Source organism: Ambystoma mexicanum, chromosome 9, assembly GCF_040938575.1.
Source record: "Ambystoma mexicanum isolate Mex_15411 chromosome 9, UKY_AmexF1_1, whole genome shotgun sequence".
NCBI classification, from domain to species: Eukaryota; Metazoa; Chordata; class Amphibia; order Caudata; family Ambystomatidae; genus Ambystoma; species Ambystoma mexicanum.
The window spans coordinates 579,752,954-579,771,016 of NC_090931.1; the positions used below are offsets into that span (position 1 = coordinate 579,752,954).

Consider the following 18,063-nt stretch of genomic DNA (forward strand, 5'->3'; position numbering starts at 1 on the left):
ACCCTAATGTTCCATTTAATCACTGGGGTGTTAAGGGGGTCAGATATCGAATGGCCCATATACTCAGCATTACAAATGTCAACCACCTGTTGCCGCCCAACAAAAATATAATCAATCCTAGTGTATAGGTCATGGGGAGATGAGTAAAAGGAGTAACCCTTAACCTCTGGGTGTAGGTCCCTCCAGACATCCACCAGGTCTAGTTCAGTAAGTGCCATGTTCAGAGCGGCTGTTGCGGAGGATGGACCCCCTCGGGGGAATGGGGGGGGTGGGAGATCTGACGAGCGCAGCATCGCTAACATAATTAAAAGTCACCCCATTGCACAAGGAAAGAACACTTGTCTAGATGAGACCTGGGCACAGTGTGCAGACATGGGATGGGATGTTATGATTTGGGAAATATGAATTAACAATACACACTTCCTTATGGTCAGTGTAACCCCGTAGGATCAGGTACCACCCTTCCCTGTCTCAGTCAACCTCCAACAGCTAAAATGGCGATGAACCATCTATCCATGTAAGTACTCCCCTGGCGTATTTAGAGTATGTGGAAGCATAACCCGTCCCACCCCTGCGGTTAAGAAACATCTCTTGTTCTTCGGCCAGCAGGTGGGTCTCCTGAATTAAAGCTATTGATATCTTTTCAGTTTCAGATAAGATTTCTCCCTGTTCGCGTGAAGATTAGAACCCAACCCGCGCACATTCCAGGTCAAACTTCGAATGGAGGCCATAGTTGTGGTTTGTACCAATCAGTCCATGCATCAAACAAGTAACCCCATCCCCAGCCCGCCAAGGCAAATAAAAGCAGCACTTCCGACACATCAATGTCCAAGTCACCCATACATTCTACATAACTGCAAATAGTTTCTAAATACACTGCCCCTGTCCAGCCGCTTGACCAAAAGCAGCACCATATGAGTCAAAATGCTGGAGAAAAGAGAAAAATAATGACTGAGTAACATTGCTCAGATATTGCCATAATGCTAAGGCCAAACCTGCCCATTGTGTACCACGTAGCGGGGTCCAGCCATAGGCTGGCACCCATTATTAACTTAGAGCAGGCAAGTAAGATTAGCGGTGGGTGACCTAAATTTGCTCCCACTGAAAATGAAACTTCTCAAGCGGCTATCAGCCATTACAGTGCAGCTTAATCCAGGACACTCAAAGTAACACTTCAAAAACATAGTTAAGGCGCAAGCAATAAGGTATACAAGTTCTGTTCCTGGATCTCCCAGTAGCTCACAGCCCATACAAAGCATCTCCTCAGATCTGCAAGGAATATCGGAAGGCCGAGGGCTGTCCGGAGGTGTGGCCGGGTTGGGTTGAATTAAGCAGAGATCAAGTGTCAGCCCTGTCTGCACTCACCAAATTGTTGTGTTGTTGTGTTCCAACCACATGGTCGCTGCAGCAGGACTATAGAGGAAATGTGTTCCGCCATATTAGTCTAACAGGATACATAAGCTTATATTTGAGGTTCAGTTGTGTCTCGCCTTGATCGGCACAAACAAGTTCCTGATCCTTTGGACCGTGGGTGGGTAATCCGTGTAAGAAGAAATTTTAAGAGTTATCTCTGTATTTCCCCCCCACCTTCCCTGGAGTATTTAAGGCTCACTTCCCTGTCTCGAAAAATTCTGAATCCTTGCGATAACCGGTGTAGGATGAGATCCCGAAGGAGGTCTCTTCTGTAATGACCGGTGGGCTCGTTCAACTGCAAAGCCCCATGACAGATTACCAGGCCCAATCTCCTGTTGTAACACATTTTTAATATACAAGGAAAGATATATGCCCTCAGTCCCCTCCGGTAGCCCCAGTGCACGGATATTGTTCCTACGGGACCTGCCCTCGGCATCCACTGCGCGTAGTTCCAAGGCAGTGTTTCTTCTCTCTAGTTTCTTGACCCATGTCACAAGATCTTTGGTGGTATCCAGTTTCTTTCAACCCCAATTCGACAGTCGTAACCCTCTCAGCCAATTACCTGGCATCTTGCCAGCGCAGTTGGAAATCAACTTTGACCTCGTCTATTGTCGTCTCCAGTGAGGATCTCAAAGCGGCAATTTGAGTGAGGACCTGATCTTCCCCGAGGGTTTTTTGCTTGCTGAACTGCACAAATCCACCTGTGTAGCATCCATGGATTGAGGGATCTCACGTGATTCATTTTGGCTAGCAAAATAGCCCATTATGGTTGACTTGACCTTATGTTTGGTAGGTGACATTATGGAGGGCAGGAGTATGTACCCCTACACGCGGCCAAAGACGCTACAGGCAGTGAGGGTCATGCAAGTGGCCCGCTAGTCACAAGGCACTAAAACAACTACTCTGTAATATGTTATTACGCATCAGTTGCGATGTCACATTGCCTGCTCCTTGACCCACAGACAGAATTCCAGCTGTCACTGCAGCACTCAAAGCTGTGAAAAGCTTTTCAAATTCCTTACTTGCAGAATCGGTCACTTTACAGCCATTAATTGACAAGGAACTGGAGTTTAAAACATGTGAGCAAGAACCTGCATTTTAATTATTTGAAAGCACAAAATGGAAACTTTTTTTGATACATTTTATTAACGGCATGAACTATTTTTCTGTAAAGCATTCATTAAGAGCTGCAATTTTGCTTTTTTTAAAAATCCAAACTGATTCTATATCAATTATATGAAACAGCAAATGGAAGATTTCTTACAATACGCAAGAGACGGCGCATTAAAGAATGACAGTTTGTGGCAATTATAAGGCTAAAAATCCATCAGACATAAAAATAAGATTGAAAGTCACCTTTGAGTTCCGTGACTTTGTAAAGGAAAGGGGGCTTTGGCCTCGTTCCTCTATTTGGTCACAAAGCTCCTGAGTGACTTACAATATCCCTAGAACGTACGGTAGGGGGTACTGTATTCCTTATATCTGTGGGTCGGCATCCCTGACCTCACAATGCTGGCGGTGCCAGCTGTTAGGCTGCTCGGACCTCACACACTACTAAACCCGACCTGCCCAAGGTCATAGCTGAAAACGTGGTTATGGTTGATGGGACACAGATCATGGGACACAGATCACATCCACTGCTGTATATTCTGGGCGCATTTTCCCACTGTTGCGAGTTTTGAATCTGTGAGCATTTTCCCCACTGCTGTTTATTCTAAAAGAGCCCAGAATGTTCAATAAGATGGATTCTTGGGGGTAGGAAATGCGCTGTAACATAATGGATTTTGGGGGTGGGAGATTGTTGCACTTGGATGTATTGCTGCGGCAGGAAATGCTTTACACTTAGATATTTAGTAAAGCTATTAAGGTAGCCCGTTTGTGGCGCCTAGAGAATCCTTCTATCGTACATCCTATGGTACCCGTCTAGTAGATATATTAGGTCAGCCAGTATATATTGCGCAAGTAAGACTTGAAGAAAGCGCTCCTGCCCCCCCAGCAGAATTAGAACTTAGCCCATATTCAACAACCTGATTAGTCTTCCATTACTGGTATTGTCCAATGCAATAGTGCCTTCTGTACTTCAACTAGTAATGATTTATTCACACTAAAAATAACTTTCTGGTCTTGTTAAATTAAAACATTCCAACTCCTAACAATATACCATTCACTCATGAAATCATCCAGCTGCAATTCTGCCCACTTTTTTTAGGTTGCACTGCTGGAAAATCATCTGAAGCTATCCTTTTGCTGATTCTTAGGCCTGCTTGAATACAAAACTTGTCCCTTTTAGAAGCATTTTGATGCTGCCTGTTGGGAACCCTTGTGTCCATTTTTGGAATACCCCAGCTTTGGTCTTCCTCTTTGGTTTTACCTTTTAGTACAACAAGACAGGGGATAAAATTGCCATTTGCAAGCCACTAGCAGGAATGAAGAGTCAGTTCCCACCCAAATTCTCCACAAGCACACAGTACACAAGTTCTTACCTGCCAAGAGTCAATTATCACTAGCCAAACGTTAGTGGACCAACAGACATTTGGTTATTGCATGTAATTTCTTAGAAGAGACGGTTTCAAGTGCATCCCCACATGCAGATTATTTACATTTAGATATACATTCATCCAAGTTACCAGCCCTCGAGTGGGGCACCTTTTTCCCTTCATACATGCCCAGAGTTCAAAGTTAAGAGCTTCTGGGTGTTAAGGCATCACCCTATAGGCAGGAGCTACCGCAGGGTGAACCTGGAGCTACCAGAAGACGTCTTTTCGCCCATTATTTATGATCCATTGTGTTTAAATGTGTATTAGATGTGTTCCAATTCTTCTTTATTAACATTTTTAAATAGGTCAGTACCACATATAGATGTTTGTAAGGCACCGGGTGGCGTGAGGAGCCAAACGTAGCCCCTGGTAAATGTTGGTTTCAAGCTAACTAGGCTCTCCTAGGCTCAAAGCAGGAGCTAAATAGCTCCGAGCTCCCCTCAATTTCAAACCCTCCCTGCCACAAAGTAATGAGCATATCTCGCAAAACAGATACTATTTGTTCCCCAAGTTAAGTGAAAGCAAAACATAGAATTGTCCCTAATCAAGCTGCTTCAGTTCACAACATTTCAAAAAGCTGCCAAAGATCGAAGAATAACTAATTTATCAGGCCCTATGACAGCCCATCCAGGGTTTATATGGGGTCATCCCTGTAATGGAGAAGACATTTGTGCGCCAGTTTCTGGCACTGGGGTATGGAGCATAATATTGTTTTCCTTTTGCTCTAGTTACTGGTGAGGATTTTACAGTGGGCTTGGTTTAACCATTGTGGCTTCTTGCCCATTGTCACTTGATAGGCATGGGGGAGAAACTCAGGTGGAAGTGTGCTATACTCAGTGGAGGGTATGATGTCACTAAATATTCATCTACTAGTATGATACAAAAATATTCGCAGCACATCTAGTAATCCTCAGGCGTGTCGTTTCCAATATATCCGCTTGTATAACTGAGCAGCATCCCTTACAATGTTGCAACGAGTGGACACATTTGTTAAGAATGGCTTCAACCTTTTCTCTACTTTCCTTCCTTGGTTTTGGTACATTCATCATACAGAGCACTCATCTTTTCTGGTAGTAACCATTAACAGGCATTTTCGCACCCCTTGAGTCAGTGTTTTGCCCTCCAGAATCCAGACTTGCTACTGGCTCTGGATTACTTATCCTGTTCCAACTGCTGGGAAGTTTTCAGCTAGATGTTTGCCAATTATTAAATTTACCATCTTCCATGCGCCACTTCAATTGTTCATTTAACTCTGCTGCTGACTCTTTAGCAGAGTTACACTTGGAACGTTTTTTTATAATTTATATTAAAAAGGGCATTTCACCCTACCCATATCTCTCAGGCTCTTTGATTGTCAAGATTTGAATTTTGTTTATCTATTGTGCTCTGTTCTCACTTCCAATAGTACCCTGGTGAGGCCTTCAGCCTACTTCTTGAGCAGCTGCATTTATTGTTTCATGTGAATGCATCCTGTACAGCTTATGACTGGTACTTGCTTTTTACATGGTACTTAGTCCCGTCAAACGTTCTGGGTGCCTTCCACGCCCCTCTGACTTTGCTAGTGTAACAAATTATCTGGCAAACGTAGACACTGCATATGATATCAATATACACCCCTGTCCATTTGATGCTGCTTCTGTACCCAACAACTCCACACTTCACCTAACCCCGAATAAGAACTCAGTGAGGCAAATGGATCGTACAATGTAGTATCTTCAGATTCAAGTTATTAGGGGATCTTGAAGTCGCAACTCAACTCTGGGTTCCTCGTGAAGTTCTGCTCCTCAAAATCTTTTTCAGAGCATGTACTTCAACCAGAATTAGAAAATTATAGGTCACCTTCTTGGTGGGCAAAACAATATATTCCGATATTAACACAACTAGAGGCTTTAGTAGAATTTAACATAGACCTGCTCGTTATGCCCGTTTCGGTCAACACTTTTCCCACGCAAGTCAGGGCAGGTTGTGCAAGTGATCGATTGCCTTCTGGGCAGGAAAATGCAGAGCCTGTAATGTCACAAATTGCTTGGCTTCTGAAGCAGCACACCCATCCTGGATCTGTCCCAGCTCAAACAGTAATGATTCAGCCTCAAAAAAAAAAAGAATATGTGCCTCCAATGTGGGGCCATAACCATAGTACATCTCCGTAGCTTGCGCTGGGGAGAAGTCATGACTTTAAATGTAACCATTTAGAGAGAGAGAGTAAACAATAGCATAATAAAAAACAATATGAACTGCTGCTAGAAGCTACTAAAACATCAGTATCAGTAATACAGTAATACTATGTATAAATTATCGAAGGTTAAATAAAAAGGATATTTATTTTTGAAACAATGCTTATTGAGTTTTGTTTATTCATAACAACTGGCATACAACACATTGTTCCCCCAGCTCTAGTTCTAGACTTTAATTGACAGTTATTTGCCGATCAGGAACAGGGATTGATCATGTTCCTTAAGTAGTTGAAGACCGTTAGTCAATGTAGGTCTGATCACCCACTCCCTCAATGGCTCAAGTTTATCTAGATCCCATATACAACTAATCAAATCAGGAGAGATCTTCAAGCTGACAATCTTTCATAAGTGATGCGGGTTGGCTTCCAAGCAAAAGTTGGGTCCCGGTCACCCACGCCTCCGATTATTAAAAGACTAGATAGGTCTGGCTAGAACAAAAGCCCATAGCTTCAATGCTGCAAATCATTTGATGAAAGGCCCTATAAAGATGATTCAATCTCACCATTCTAACATGGCAAGGGACTCCTAACATGCTCTGTTTCACCCAAAATGCGTTCTTACTTGAGGACAAACCAGAAGCAAAAAAGAAGGGCAGTCAGCTGAGTGTTTAGTGGCGCAATGGATTGAAAGGTAAAGTCAAGTGTGGTGCAGCATAACTGCTTTTCCCTGGGCAGGGGTTAGAAAGTCGAGAAAACCTAGTATGAGAGTTTTTGCACCCTCTAGATTTCTGCCTGCTATGCATTTACTCTTCAGCCTCTTTGCTTTGACGGCAGACCACCCCAACTACAAGATTTCCAATTTCACGGCTTAAAGTCACTTCCTCTGTTGCTTCTGCAGCGGGATGAATGGACCTTGCATAGTAATACGGCTGCATGCTCCTAGTACCGACTCCAAGCTGTATGCTCCTTGCAGGCTGCCGAACTTCGTACAGAGAAAAATAAGGGGTATTCACCAACATGTAATGCAGTCCACCCAACCAACAATAGCCTCCAGTCATCCATCCAGAGAGTCAACCACCCACATACTTGTTAGGGAGGTTGACAAGTCCACCAACAATTAACACTTTAGAACTAACCCTTGGTACACAGGGTTCCAACTCTTAGTATAGGCCTGAACCACACACATTTGTTAGTAGATCTGTCTGAGCAGCCAGGCTTATCTTAGGACTGTAGTTGGTACAAGGGACTTGTAGACATAGGCCAAAGAAACATGCACACTAAAAGTTATATAACAATAGTGGGTTTCTTTTATAATAGCAAAAGTACCTGTTCTCCGAACGGGTTCTGTACAGACATGATAACATTCATCAATTGTTGAAAATCATTGATCCTGTAGGTTGCTGTTCTGATTTGCTTATCGCTTGATGTACCTTGCACTCTGAAGTAAACTGCACTGAGAATGGGTGTGTGTGTGGCTGACTGACATACCACGGATCAGACTTTGGCAGGCAGGGGGGAGGCGAGGGTTGCTGTGCTGCTGCACACTGGGACCTACTGTACTGTGGCTCTCCCCACTAGTCACCTCACCCTGGCGTGGTGCAGTTCATTGCGGTGCAAGTATCCCAGAAACTGTGCATTTTGTGGTTGAGGACCAGTCCTTCTGAGACCACATTGATTGTTAGGCAAGATTGTATGCAGTACCCTATGGGTGCACTACAACAACCCTGACCTCCTGGCAATAGGAACCCAACCTTTGGTATAAGTCTGTACTACACAGGTTGGTAGTGTGGTCGAGTAGCCAGGCTTATCTCAACAACGGTCAATGTGAGCTGTAGGGGAGTTACACAGAGATTCACAGTGACAAGTATTCAAATAAACTCTTACACACAAGGTTTCTTGATTAAACAATTATTAATTTAACAGTCAGTTTGAATAAGCCTTCTTCAGAAGAAAGCAATATAAAGCAACAAACAAATACACTTAAAAAACACACACTTAGTTTTCTAAATCAGCAAATACCCATTTGGGATGGTTCCTAGACATTGCCTACACCCTCAGGTCACTGCCTACACCCTCAGGTGACTTCAATAGCTAGGGACTTGTGGACATTAATATATCACTGTTGCATTTAGAATATACCTGAGGAGTATCAAAGAAAATAGGTTTCAGAAAAAGACAAATATGCACACAATTATTCTTAAACAGGTAAGTACTAAAAAAAAAGAAAATGCAAAGGAAGGCAAAAACACAGAAGTAGGGGAGAGAAGAGTCAATTGGGGAGCCAGGCCAGCCAATGTTAAGTTAGCAAAAGTCAAGGTGAACTGAAGCACTTCTTGCAAGTAAAAGTCTTGCACAATGTTTTGGAAATCTTTGTAGCAAAAGTAGAATGATATGATATGATATGATATGGCATTTGTAACGCGCCTATACACAAGTGTTTCAAGAATCAAATGTAGGGTCACAAACTGTTAGGCCTGCGAGTAGTAGAAGATGCAAGCAACTCTACAAGGGCAACCGAGACAACTCTCAACTGAGATCAAGCAAGGTGGCACAAGAGGTAAGTTCTCTTAGACTGTACAGTACCTTTAGGTTGAAGGAAAGTGCGGCCGATGGCTTCTGTTCCTGTGCAGCGCTGCAGATCTTGGCGTTCCTGTGCCTCAGTCCTGGGGACAAGAGGAAGGACTTCTCGGGACTCCTGCACTGCAATGGGACGGTCACTGACCGCAACCGGCAATCTTCAAACAAGTGGCACTTCGGTGTTTCAGCTCCTTGCGTCTAGTGCAAATAGCAACACTGTGGTTCCTGGCTGCCGAGGTGGGCTTTTCTTGTATCTGAGGTCCAGCACTCCGTTGAGGTCGCTCAGGCTCGGTCAGTCCTGCTTCCTGGAGTCCGGAGGAGCTTCCTCGAGCTCTTGGCCAGCTTAAAAGCAACGCACATGATCTGGCGTTCCTCTCCCTGGCTATTCAGTTCCAACAGCGGAAATTCAACCAGCTTCGAGATGATGTCCAGGTGGCTTACTTTTGAGTTGATTGGTCCCACCAACTCAAGGGAGAAGTCGTCCTTGAAAGGCTTCCCCATCGATATGAATTTGGAGCTTCAGCACAGCAGCAGGGCTTCACCAGGCAAATCAACGGTCCAGGAGTTGCAGCAGACGTCTCTTCCAAGTTCTTCGGATTCCTTCGTCCAGTGGTCGACTCTGCCTTCCTTTCACCCATTCACTCCAGCCGAGCTGTCAGTCACCCAACAGGGTGGCTGTCCTTGTCGGACAGCCAGCCGGCCAATCACCAAAGAATGCATTCCTGTCTCCTAGGAGATTAAGCAAAGGGAGTTTCAGGCACCTCCCTCGCTTCCTGCTCCTGCCAGACACCCTGGAGCCAGAGGCGGGCTTCACTCGTGAATCCCTCCAAAGACAAAACAAATAAAGAGACCAAACCTGGTTTGGCACGCAGAGTAAATCTCAAGAAGGACCTTTCCACAAAGAAAAGGAGAAAAAAGAAGGCTGGGGCCATTTTGACAAAAATTACACCCTTGGGTGCTTTACTGCAACTGGGAATGCAGCCTGTGGTAAAAGCACACCAAGGTAGATAAAAGTAAACCACTGCCACCAGCCATTCATCGAGGAAAAGGTAACATAAAATTGTTACATGAGAAGCTAGACAAAGGGGATACTAAACAACCCACCAGCACCTCCATTGTAAGATGGTGTGTGCTTGGTCTAGAAAGTAATAAATGTAAGTAAAGTAAATTTCACTTTACTGCTCTTGGAAACAGTTTATCCAAGAGAAGGTATTTAAACCTTGGGAAGTCTTGAAGACTTCCCTGTGCTACTGCACTGAAGGTGCTGTGTTACACAATGTAAAAGATAATGCCTAGGGTCTCACTCTCTCCAGTTTAAAAATTAAAAGTCCTAAAATCCAGCAAAGTTGCTGGGAGTCTCTAAGGTAGAGAGGAATTAGCACATTTCTGAGAATTCTCCCTAACACTAATGTTTTGCTGATTTCAAGCAACCGTTTCATGTGGTAAGGTGCTGGAATACAGGGAAAGGGGTGGGGTGTCCAATTGTCATGTAGCCAGTATTGTCCGGAGGGTCCCAACAGGTAACTATGCAAAATTTGGTGTACATTGGTGAAACAGTGAGGATTTGTATAAGGAACAACGCTTTGCCACAAAGCCAGCCACCCACACATCTTCACTTATATAAATATAGATAGACACTAAGTTAAAGCTAAGTACTAGAACACACAATACTTTTCGGGACAGCCAGCCCCCCAGTTGGAACTGGTTCCAGGCAGGCACACCAGAAGACAAAGAACAGCAGAGTTTCAGAGTCCTCTCCCGTTTCCTGTCCTCACAGACAAGCTTGAGCCCTGGTGGGCTTCACAAAGGATTACCGCCGAAGTCAAACCAGGACCTCCCCACCCAGCAAGGCCAAAGGACCAAGAAGGAACCTGTAAACACGAAATGGTAAAAAAAATAATGCAGATACCCATTTTGGGTCAACCCTTCTGTGCATTACCGCAGCTGTGAGTACAGCCTGGAAATAAAAATTGCACAACTAGGTAGGATAAAACCACTGCCACAAGCCATTCAGGTTTGCTTTGCTGTAAACAAAAAGTTACAGGAGCAGTGAGAAAGGGGACACAGCATAAAAGGTGTGGTGTGCAGATCTCACAAATGGAAAATATGTGTAGGATAAAAATATCCACTTACAACAGAAAATAAAAAGCGAAGCCCAAAGGGCTCCCTGCAACACTGCACAGAGACTGCTCTGTGATGCAAAAGTCATAGGTCATAAAACTTGGAGAAAAGTATAAATTCAAGATTTCTTTTTTATTTAAATAATATAGGTATAAACACGAATACAAAGTATCCCAAATAAAAGTGGGTAAAAGAATGAGCGAGTGTGGAACAAGGGTCCCACTCACTCCAGGGAACAGACCAAAAATCTAGTAGTCCAGCAAAAGGTGCAAAGATTATACATAAAAATGAAAATCTACCTTAACACTGTTTAACCTTATAATACATCCATCCACTCTATAATCCAACCATGTTCACCCTACTCATCCAACCACCAACAGAACAAGACTACTCACACTTCCATGTACACAAAATAACCATGTTCAGCCACTAGCAATTAAAAAAGGCTGACCTATTGACCTTACCAATTTTTCCTTTTAAGTGTGTATGAAGACAGGTTGTCTCTGCGGAGAGAGAAGCCAAAGTAAAAATATGTAAAAACAGCCGAACCCACGTCTACCGAGTCATTGATAAACTTCCACGTTGCAAAAACTTCATACGTGTCTGTATTTAGTCGCGCGATACTGACAGTACATGTGCTACTACATTATGTCCAGAAGTGAACTATGCTTCTGGGAAAATAACGATATGCGTGCAGTAAACTATCATAAAGTAGTGATGCTTGTTCATACATAATGGCACCGTCTCAAAGTAAGGTGTCTAGCTTTGCATTTCAATTTATGTAGATCAAACATATTTGTATTTGACATGCATTGGAGCAGATCAATCATTTGAATTGCCACATTATAAAACTATTATCATAAAGGGACAGGTTGCAGGAGCAAACTAGATGAAATCATCACATCTTTGCACACTTGCCAACCCTACTGATTTAGGCAGAGGGCTACTGCTTTTTAAGCAGTCCTACCGCCTACAGATTTGGGCGACAGATCCTACTGCTTTTTACAGGGGCTGGTAATGTATGTGACTAAGGCAGGCTCCAGAACAAAGCATGCACCACATTAGTTAGTCTCTCTGCGCGGTGGGCAGGTAAGTGATTACTTTGAGTTATGAGCTCAGACCAATCCAGTGACCTGACAGCTACATGACTCTGCCCCGCACTCTGGGCGGGACAGCCCTTAGGTGAACCACCAGTGAAGCCAAGTAGCAGAGCGCACCACCATTGCACAGCATCTGCATATCAGACTGAGGAGGTTATCAGTCTCCATGTTGTTCAGTTATTCATCTTGCACTGCAGGAACAAATGTGTATTGTTATGCAAAGTATGGTTTTTGAAACTTGAAAAATCCTACATCTTTTTGGCCACAGAATGTTGGCAGGTATGGCTTTGTACTGCATTTAGTTTTAATTTCCTTTTTTATTCATGTGAAGTGAAAATGTGTGATGGTTTTCAAATGTGTAACCATAAAATCACGTTAAATAAATAAAAAATGAATAGAAACTTGAACGTAAAAACTGGGGCATAAACCAAAAAAATGGTGTCTTTTCACATCCTTTCAAGATTCTACTGTGGCAATAGTATTGCCGAATAGTTTATCATTTTCATTGTCAGTAGCAGAGGAGTCAATGTCACCTCGGCCACATATATTGAGCACCGAGGCTTCTTGCAGGACGACAATGTATTCTCGGTTTCGTAGTCTTTTCAACTGAAGTAATTAATCTAAAGAACCCGACTAAAATGCTTTAAAACAAATCTCGTGCCCGTCAGTCACCTGACAGCGTAATTACACAACAGAGCAATAGCCGGGAGGCTAAAAGTCACTCTCCCCGTAAGGTTTTCAGCAAAAAAGGGTGCCTTATCACTTCAGAAAAAGAAACCAGTACGCCCAAAACCTGGCCCGTACACAACAAAAACATTTTTGGACACATATGAATGACGGAAAGTAACCCACCTGTACGAGAGTTCCGGAATTAATAAGCAACCGATGTGCAGCCAACGCTTGAGTGTCAGTGAGTCCAGATAGTGCAGTGCCTGTCTAACTGCCCAATGCCCATCCCCTCTGAGAAATGGACACGAGCAAAGTCCCGCCTTCGCCTCATCACGTGAGATGCACGTTACGTCCGAGTCATGCACTGATGTGGTCTACGCTAACTCCTCGCTTTAACTTGTTCTATGCCCTTCATCAACGAGTGAACATTGTACGAGCTGCGGTGGCTTTGAACGTCGGAGCATCCAAGAGCGAGGGTGCATACCACTGGCGATACAGAAAGCGCAGCGTCGAATTTGCTGTCGCTTTACATTTTGGGATGTGTCGTTATGTGCACCACGACGGAATACTTGTTTTCTTGTGGCCAGTTACCCGTTCTCAGAGGGAGGTGTTTGGGGATGTGTTCGGTGCAGTGGAATGGGTGGAGTTAATGTGACGAACTCAATTATGCCCTGCAGGATTAAGTGTGCCGGGGTGGAGTCCAGGCAGTCCTCAAAAAGTGATCCTGACATTCGCACTAATTAGCCCTCTAGGGGACACACCCTTTACATAGTTCTCAACTCACACGCTTTTGGCAGGTGTCACCTGTATTGTAAAGGGCGGACTCACCCGCCAAGCTTCCTGCACGCCCTTTCATGGGCGTCTCACCCGCCAAAAAACAAAATCGCGTGCTTTCATCCGCCTTTGCAACACAAATGGTTGAGAGCTATGCCTTTACAGTGGCAGATTTAAGGCAACGAGGCCATGGGCCGCACCTGACACAGGCTCCTAGATGGGTGGGTCAAGGAGGTGGAGCTTGAGGTGGGCGTAGTTAATTGTTATCACAGTGCACAATTGGAGCTTATGAAGACTACACAATTTCCTTGAAAAATTGCTCTAAGAAAACTAGTTGGATCCAATGTTTGTAATTACTGTTGCTTACTGAGCCATTCAGGCTACTGGCAGCAGGAATGTTAATGTGCTTCTGCGCACAGCTTAAAATATTGTTAAGCAAAAGAGTACACTGAGCAAGTGTACCTCAAACTGCTAACCCTAGCAGGGGGTGGCAACCAGCAGTACACGAGGGACAACCTCGTAGTAGAACACAGGCAAAGCCTGCCACCGAGCAGGTTATGGCACACCTACAGTGAAGGTAATCACCAAGGCCATATGCAGCACTCAAACAAAGTTGCCGACTTTAACTGAGGAATACACTGAGCAAGTGTACCTCAAACTGCTCACCCTTGCAGGGAGTGGCAACCAGCAATACACGAGGAGGCAACCTCACAGCAGAACACAGACAAAGCCTGCCACCGTGCAGGTTATGGCACACCTACAGTGAAGGTATCACTAACACCATATGCAGCACTCAAACAAAGCTGCAGACTGGCAGTGCATTAGGCTCTTGAGCGGGCAGGCCGGTATCTTAATTTATTTCACAGCGGTATTCAAACCCCTGTTCCTCTGCATGGTCTTTCTTCAAAGACAGGTGCACTGTCAATGAATCACTGCAGCCAAGTAACCCCAAACCATATATAACAAAATTCATATTAAAATATAATTTCCTTTTAAGACATATATAAATAAATATGTACGAAATATGAGGGGAAACAAACCCAGGTCTTCCTGCCTGGTAACCATGCTGTTCAATCATTGATCTACTCTGTTTCTGTAGTGAAGCAGGAGCTTTGCTACATAACAAAACAATTTGCTTGAAAACACACAGGGCTCGGGCGCGCCAGTTCTGAAGCAGAAGCTTCTTTCAGACCGGCGCGCACCATAAAGGGCAGGCAAGCCCACTACAGCACCTGGTATTTCCAGGCATTTCATAAATAATAAACACATGGACTCGTGCGTGCCGGTTCTGAAGCTTTAGGAGCTTCCTTCATATCAGCGCCTAACGGACCACATGGCAGGCAAGTCCTCTGCAGAACCTGGGACTCCCAGGCATTTAAAATAAACAAACACTTACGTCCGTGTGCGGAATAATCACAGAGAAGCAATGCTTTCCTCAATAACAATAACACTGTTTACATAGGCCATTAGCCAGTGACAGAAGGAATGTGAGGATGGGAAATTTAAGAGAGGAATGCGGAACCATCACAGGTAAGGCCAGCCCTCTCAGGCGACCTCTAAAGAAAACAGTACAGGCTCACTAGAAGTACTAATATAACGCGCTTAATAGGCAGAGGCAAACAAGCGCGAGCGTTATACACAAACACATAAATTAAAGCAACGGCCGCACAAGGCCTCCCAGATACAGTGCTAAAGCCGAACACTTATACAACAAAGGATATTAAATGCATATACATTTATGCAATTTACAGCCTTAATGTACTAATAAGGCCTAGTACTACTAACATGCAAGACACAAAACAAGGAGTGATTTAGCTGTGGTGTCAGCAGCAAAGAAAGGGGAGTTGGGATTGGAGTAAAGGACTTATATAGAGAGGGTCTCTGCCCATTGGTCTCCTGCAGGGCATGACCTGTCCTCCATGATGGATTGGGGAGTTCCCCCTTACATTGACATGAACTCTGTGTTTCAAACTTTTTTGTTTGTAAAAGTTTTTTCTTTGCTGCTGTGGTTTAAAAGTAAAGATTGTAATACATAATATGAGCCTCCTGTCTTGCCATATAATTATTTACCCTTTTGATTACCAACCCTTAAAAATACTGATATGAAGTATACCTGGGAAGATATGTGGTAAAGTTCTTACATCTCCACCTGGAACAGAATCCCGGTTTCGCTACTTAAACACAGTGTTTAATCCTCGGCAAATCATGCAATCTCATTTTGCCTGAACTACCAACATTGGGAGCCAATAAAAGCAATTCAGTTTCCAACTTTTGTTATACACTCTCAAGAGTCACTAAACTTGAGTCAGTGATAATTATTGGTTATGTAAATAGCGCTTCACCAAACCACTATACACAGAACATATTCACATCCAATAATCACCCAACTGAAGTTGGCACTGATGTATCGACCTTGGAAGGATGAAAGGCCGAGTTGGCCTTGGCAGTATTAGAATCTTCGACCTGTGTGTGTGTATATATATCTAAAAAAAAAAAATCTCTCTCTCTCTCTCTCTCTCTCTCTCTCTCTCTCTCTCTCTCTCTCTCTCTTTCTCTCTCCTCTCCCCCTCCAATTTAATTACCAGAGGGGGGTGGATTTCCTTACCATCCCTTTACAGGTATGTGTCGCAGGCAGGATCCGAACACGGCCCACCTAATGAATGCTCTTAACCACTACACCAATGCGGTCCTTTTAACACAGTGAATGCTGCAGCAGAATGTGTTGTATGGGAATGGATGCTGGGGCTGGAGTCACAGCAGAAAGGGCCTTGTGGCCTGTGCCTAAGAGAGAGACTGGGAAGGAAAGGGGTGGAGCAGGGCACAGGGGCCCGCTCGTCGTTTGTCCGCCTGGCGACCGTTAAATCCGCCTCTGCCCCTTAAGCTCAACAGAGCTGCTTGGTTAAAGGCTGCCTGGGGGTTGGAGATTCTGATTACAAAAAAAAGGCCTGACCTTGTATGCAGCTCTTTTTGTTTCTTAAGCACCTGCTGTCTGCGTAGTTTGGGGCCTGATGATTAAGAAAAGACAAATGAACAAATGGAGACCGGGCTGGCCCTAGGATTTGTGGACCACTTAATTTGCATGTGATGACATCACAGGAAGCGACATCACAAGAACAGGTTTGCCGCAGTGGTTTGAGCTGAGGCACAACGATGCAAAGAGATTAAGCTTTGCACATTCATGGCAGATGACCCCCAGCACTGTTCATAACTGTGTCAGGGCCTGTGGTGTGTGGCCAATTTAAGTGTGGGCCTGTCGCCCCTTTAAGGAAAAGACACTGACACTGTCATGATGCTCCTCAAATAAAAGGGGCTCTGCTGGCACGTGAGGGTCAGTGCAGCAGAGCCTCTGGAAGCATCAACTAACTCGTGTCTGTGTCATTTCTTGGGTGATCCGACCGCTGTGTGATCACGGCCTATTGTAGCAGCCCTGGCCTGGGTGCCCCCAAGCCGAGGCTGCGGTATGCTGGGTGCTCCCAGCCAGTGTGTCCCGATCCGGTGCTGCGGATCCAGCAGGGTGATCCCTGCCCTGTGGTCGCTGCGTCTCCGCAGCGCAACTGTCCTGCCAGGTGATCCTGGCGCTTGGTGTGGCCCGCCCTGGTGACCGGTGGCGGGCCACCACATTGGTGACAAGGGCGGTCTGGGCCCAGCATACTACGGTGCCTAGGCTGCTAGAAGCATGTGGTACGTATCCAAGGGTGGTGTCGGCCGCGTGCAAGGTGGCGTCGGTGGCCGCAGGAGAAAGAGAGCTGATGGCCGGTGTGCAGCTGTGCTGGGCTCAGTGTGAGGAAGCACGGGAGCGCTGCCGGCTCGCTCTGTGATCCAGGTGGAGGCGGCATCGGCCGCTGCGGGTGCTTTGCACAGGCCGCCTGGTGCCCGTGAAGGAAAGTCGAGGGGCCACCAAACAAAGGAATAGCTGAGGCCCTGGGGCAACCACGTGCATGGAAGCAGCGACTGCCGCCTAAAGGAAGCAGCATCGGCCGCGTGTGGAAAGAGCGGCGCAAGAACAAAGGAAGTGGGTGGTGCCGGTAAGATCCCGGGCCCGTGGTGGACTTGTCTTGTCCCTTTTGTAGGGTGTTTACTGCTGTTCTTTGGATTCCCAGAGTCTAATGGTAAATGCCTGATGATGCTCCATTGCAGCCACCTGTGTGTCGGTCTGCTCTCATTGATGTCCCATGGTAAGTATGCGTTCTAGCAGTAAGTTCGCCTCAGACAGTATCACCCTGCCTAGTTTCTCCAAAGAGTCCATGGATGACCTGCTGATGGACCGCAAACTCTTCATCCTGGAAGTCACTCCCAATTGCCATTTCTCAGAGGCGGCTGTGAAAATCGTCAATCTTTTAATTTGTCCATTGGCATGCTTGGCTCATTTGAAGCCTTTCGAAGTCCGGGTTTAGTTTCGGCTTGAATTTTCTGGTTGACACTGTTTTTGCTGTGTCATAGTCGTCCTCCGTGCCCCTGTTGGGTATGACATTGAACAGCCTAAGTGCGATGGTCCAGAGGTGGAGCATCAGGAGTGTTCGCCTGTCCTCAGGGTCAGTGACATTCTGTGATTTGGTGTGTAGTTCAAATTGTTGAAGCCACAGTTCCCTCCTGAGTGCAGCTCCGGGCCCATATGGGTCAAAGGGCTTCATGAATGTTCCCTGGGCTGAGTCTAACCATCTGTTGCTCTCACGGAGAGGTCCCTAGGTACCTGCTCTTC

At 45.2% G+C, this 18,063-nt stretch overlaps 1 protein-coding gene across 2 annotated transcripts in view; it reads right to left on the reverse strand.

Annotated features, from left to right (window-relative positions):
- Positions 1 to 12,909, reverse strand: part of LOC138488301 (aldehyde dehydrogenase family 3 member A2-like) — an 822,258-nt gene extending 809,349 nt beyond the window's left edge. For both annotated transcript variants that reach the window (XM_069615183.1, XM_069615182.1), the window contains exon 1: positions 12,774 to 12,909. The gene's annotated coding sequence lies outside the window, so the exon portion shown is untranslated. The remainder of the gene's footprint in view (positions 1 to 12,773) is intronic.
- Positions 12,910 to 18,063: the final 5,154 nt, after the last annotated feature.